This window comes from Engystomops pustulosus, chromosome 6 (genome assembly GCF_040894005.1).
Source record: "Engystomops pustulosus chromosome 6, aEngPut4.maternal, whole genome shotgun sequence".
Classification (NCBI taxonomy): domain Eukaryota; kingdom Metazoa; phylum Chordata; class Amphibia; order Anura; family Leptodactylidae; genus Engystomops; species Engystomops pustulosus.
Window position 1 is genome coordinate 73255230 of NC_092416.1, and position 5220 is coordinate 73260449.

Sequence of the window (5220 nt, forward strand, 5' to 3'; positions counted from 1 at the left end):
CTGTTTTGCCCTGAATTGCCCCGGGTTTTTGGTGCACGCGATCGGATTGTGGCGCATTGGCCTGCACACCGGCTTGCATGCGACACAAGTCGGGGGACGTGGACATCAGACAACCGATTGATTTGGACAAACCACAGAATTTAAAAACGAAACGAGATCAGCACTCACATGCACCAGGAAGAAGAAGGTGAACTCCAGAGGACATCAGCAGAGGAAGCAACGGATGCAGGAAATCGGGCGCACAAGCTATGTGAATCGTGGAAGATCCGAATCCTTGCCAGAAATCGCACAGCAGGGATCGCAACGGGAGAGAAAAGTAAATGTGCCCCAGTGTATTGTAGTCACAGACGCAGCGCTACTTGCCATTCTCTATCAAGTACTGCGCATGCATCTATCTTACAGTCTATTCCAGTCAGTGCAGCAGCCTGTCATTGGGCAGACATGCCTTACTTTACAGGGACCGGTATTCACCATAATCCAATGGGAAGCAAGTGATATAATTAACAGCGCCATCTTACTTAAGGGCAAAAGTGTGGGCAACTCGCAAAATAGCCACTTATAGATGGCATATAGAATGTAAGGACCCAGGAAAAATAATAATAATCTTTATTTATATAGTATCATCAAATTTTGTAGCGCTTTACAGATTCTGGGGAACATATACAAATAAATAAGACATTACAGAGTGATAACAGTCATATGAAAGAATAGCTCACAAGAGCTTATAGTATATGAGGAAGGGATTCAACTGCCTATTATGTTAATGGCAGTTGGCTAGGGTCAAAGTGATTACAACCATATATGATTGTGGTTGGCACAGGTGTTAACCCCCGCTGACCCTCCGATTTTGTCCAACACATAGGTAGTCAGCCACCAATTGTGCAAGTTCCACTTAAAAAGATGAGGCCTGTAACTGATATCATAGGTGAGCTTTAAAGAAAAAATCACCAATTATCTCTCTAAATTACAGTCTGAATTAGAATGTACTAAAAGACAAAAATGGAACAGAGATGCGGAGGACTATCAGAAGGGGACCGTCTACTCCTGGCAGTGTGATCCCTCGAGTCGAGGTCCACCACAACAACATAATTATGTACGTAAAAACAAGGGCAAGAGCCCCACCATCAACATTCGAGACCAAGGAGCATCGTCCACGAGTTTGGACTCTTTTTTTAGGCGTTGGGCCAAGTCCCCAACCGCTAAGGACAGACCAACAAGGCGAGGAGGGACCCGACATTGGCGATACAGGAAAAACAAGGAACCAGAAAGAGAAAATGGCACTATCCAAGGTTGCAACAAGAAAGAAGGACAAACATTAGTTGTAAACATATCTTCAAAAATCCTAACCGCTGAACAGACCTCACTGTTGAACAGAGGGCTGTCATTTTGTCCAGCGGCACCTATTGACTGGTTTAATATTGAAATTGATCTCCAAAATTTCTTTAGGTCCATCAAATTGAAGACCTGGTTCAGTGAGAGAACATCTGCATTATGTGTGAGTAATGTACCTATTCCATCTGTACTTAAGCTTAAAGATTTTGATTTACATGTGAAAAGCAATTTTGTGCCTAATACTATCAATACAGTTGTTGACTCCTTTATACAAGGGGTTAAGGAAGATAATACCTTAGGTTTGCTGAAACACCCGAATATCACTACTCGGGAATGGCAGGCACTCCAAAGTCTGGTCCATGACGACGGCCTCATCATCAAGCCCGCTGATAAAGGGGGTGCGGTCGTCGTCATGGACAAACAGACCTACATTCAAGAGGCAGAGAGACAGGTGGCAGACAAGTTGGTATATAAAAAGGTGAACTGTGATCCAAAATTTGAATTTATTAGAAAGATCCGTGGTGTGCTTGATAGTGCCAGAGAGTCCAATCTCATTGACGATGCTTTGTTTAATTATTTGAAGGTGGATCAACCGGTCACCCCTGTCTTATACTTACTGCCCAAGATCCATAAATGCTTGGTCAACCCACCAGGGAGGCCCATAGTGGCTGGTATGGGCTCGATTTTTAATACTATTGCCATTTTTCTCGATAAACTCCTGAGACCGTTTGCTATAAATACTGCTTCCTACATTCGGGATACGTCCGACTTTTTGAAGAAATTGGATACAGTAGATGTTACATCACATGATAACGTAATTTTGGCATCTTTCGACGTAGTAAGTCTCTACACGTCGATCAGCCATGATAGAGGTTTGGCTGCAGTCAAGGGCAAACTCTGTAATTCTAACTATGGTGACGATGTAATTAAATTTGCTTTGCAACTTTTGGAACTGGTACTCACATGCAACTATTTTCTTTTCCAGGACACGTTTTACGTGCAGTTAAGGGGAACTGCGATGGGGGCGAATGTAGCCCCCACATACGCAAACATTTTTATGAGTGTTTTTGAGGAGGATGCGGTCTATGTGTCCCACCACTTCGGCAATGTGCTGAAGTGGTGGAGATACAAAGATGATATCTTCCTGATATGGAAGGGGACATTGGATGAACTCCTCCTTTTTCAAAATTTCCTCAATGGGGTGGATGAGAATGTTCAGTTCACTCTTGTATGGTCCAGAGAGACGATATAGTTCTTGGACGTACAAGTAGTTCTGAAGGAGAAAACTCTACAGACAGATCTTTACGTGAAACCGACAGATAAGAACAACTTATTACACTTCAGTAGCAACCACCCTAAAAAGATGGTAAGGTCCCTCCCGTACAGCCAATTCCTTAGGGTGCGCCGGATAGTCTCACTTGAGTCCAATCTTCAAAAAAATTTTGACGAACTTGCTACTAAGTTTAGGGATCGGGGCTACCCAACACCACTCATAGTGGAACACAAAGACAGGGTTTCGGACATGACGAGAAGGGAACTCTTAGAACCTAAACCCAGACAAAGGGAACTCAAACGGGTACCTTTTGTGTCAACCTACACACAGATGAGCAGTGAGATAGGTAGAATCATTTCCAAAAATTGGCACATCTTGTCAGATGCCTTCCCGAGGATCCCTGAATTTAATGCCCCACCGCTCCTGTCCTATAGACGCACGCCGAGCCTTAGAGATAAACTGGTGAAAGCCGATATAGGCCCTAAGAAGCAAACTAGACAAACCTTCCTTGCCCCCCAGAAGATGGGCAGTTTCCCTTGTAGACATTGCATTAATTGTACAATGATGCTTAAGGGTGACAGATTTACTCATCCAGTGACCAATGTCACATATGAGATTAAACATTACCTCACATGCGACTCCGATCATGTAATTTATTTATTGCAATGCCCTTGTAATTTGTGGTATATCGGGGAAACCACCCTCGATTTTAAGACCCGCATCAACCAACATCGCTACACTATTAGGGCCGGTAGAAAAGACCTCCCTGTCCCCAAACATTTTTATGAATGTAAACACAGAGAGGGACAACTCAGATTTCGTCTGATTGACAGGATCCCGCCCCTGAGGAGAGGAGGGGATAGGATGAAACTGTTAAAAGACGTGAGTTGGAATGGATTTTCAAACTAAACACATTGAAACCCAACGGTCTTAATGTGGACTTTAAGACAAGTGGAATTTTTTGAAGTGATTGGTTTGCCGTACTATGCCGCTTACATTTTTGCCTTCTGTGATCCTCGGTTTAGGTTATGGTGTCTTTACCATATGTCTCTAATCATGTTTTCTTTCTTCTTTTTTCTAGATCACGTATCCCACTTGCATATCACTGTACCTTCACATTATGTTGGACACCACATGTGGATTTCTCCTTTGGCATCTACTATTCATTTTTGTATGCAATCAATAAATGATTTTCATTATATACTTTTTGCGTTTTTTGTGACATATATAATGGAGTAGCAGATCATATAACATAGGTTTTGGGGCGATATGAATCATTGATTTTTGCAGAATTCTTTCTAAGTTGCATCTCACAATATTACAGTATTTTTGACCTCTGCCTTTTGGATATTTGAAGCTATACGCTTCGCACCTCTAGTACATCCCGACCTCTAGGGCTTAATTCTCATCTGTCCTCTAGTGGGCGAGATAGCACAGCTCCTGTGGTGAGGATACACATATTTTCATTACGGTACAGTGCAAATCTCTTTTCTTTATTACCCACATTATTTTGGGACATGTTCTTATTGACATAGCCTTTTTAGCCCAAATTTTGGGGTCGGTTTGTTACCTCCATATGTGCCCAAGTAGGGATATCCCAAGGCACTATTTACCTTAGGCTCTGGTCTATTATATATGTCCGATTGTACCTTTATTTTGTTACTGGCAATAGATCCTCCGATTATACTGCTTTCCCTTACCTGAGATGGCGATCGTGGACATTTGCAGGTGATCCACGCATGCGCCGGTATCTAGCGAATTAGATCGCAGTACCCTTGCTCAATATGGCGCGGATAGTAACCTTCAGTCACTCTGCGCATGCGCGACATGCGCACATCTGATCTGCTCTCCATTATACGTCACGGACATGCGCAGTCGCATAGTTTAGACGCGACGAGCGCCTGTTTTGATTTTCACAGAGGAGACTCCCACACAGGTGAGACTTCACATTATATATATTTAAAATGGATCTTGTAACACAGTTTCACTTGATCTTAGTAATGTATGATCCCTATCATTGTACCTATGATTACACTTCTGTATAATCACTATAACATGTGTTGATGAGCACGAATTAAGTGCACTTTCATTGTTTACCTTGTGTATGATGTCATCACTTTGTGACCATATATACCTGTATGTAACCAGACACACATTGCTTGACAAAGGCTGAACACAGCCGAAACGTTGCGGGAGGTGGAATAAACACCACGTTTTTTTCACAAATTTTGGAGTGCTGCCGTTTTTCTTTATTTGATATCATAGGTGGAGACAAAATAATGAAACTAATCCAGAAAACCACATTGTCTGATTTTTAAAAAATTTATTTGCAAATAATGGTGGAAAATAAGTATTCGGTCAATAAAAAAATTCACCTTAATACTTTGTTATATATTCTTTGTTGGCAATGACAGAGGTCAAACATTTTCTGTAGTTCTTCACAAGGTTGGCACACATTGCTGCTGGTATGTTGGCCCATTCCTCCCTGCAGATCTCCTCTAGAGCAGTAATGTTTTTCGTCTGTTGCTGGGCAACACAGTCTTTCAACTCAAAGTTTTTCTTTGGGGTTGAGATCTGGAGACTTTCGAGGCCACTCTAGGACCTTGACATGCTTC

At 42.3% G+C, this 5220-nt stretch overlaps 1 long non-coding RNA gene across 1 annotated transcript; it reads left to right on the plus strand.

Annotated features, from left to right (window-relative positions):
• Positions 1-811: 811 nt before the first annotated feature.
• Positions 812-3862, plus strand: LOC140065783 (uncharacterized). The gene is made up of 3 exons (XR_011848044.1): positions 812-925; positions 1447-1495; positions 3687-3862. It is a non-coding gene; the product is annotated as an uncharacterized lncRNA (long non-coding RNA).
• Positions 3863-5220: the final 1358 nt, after the last annotated feature.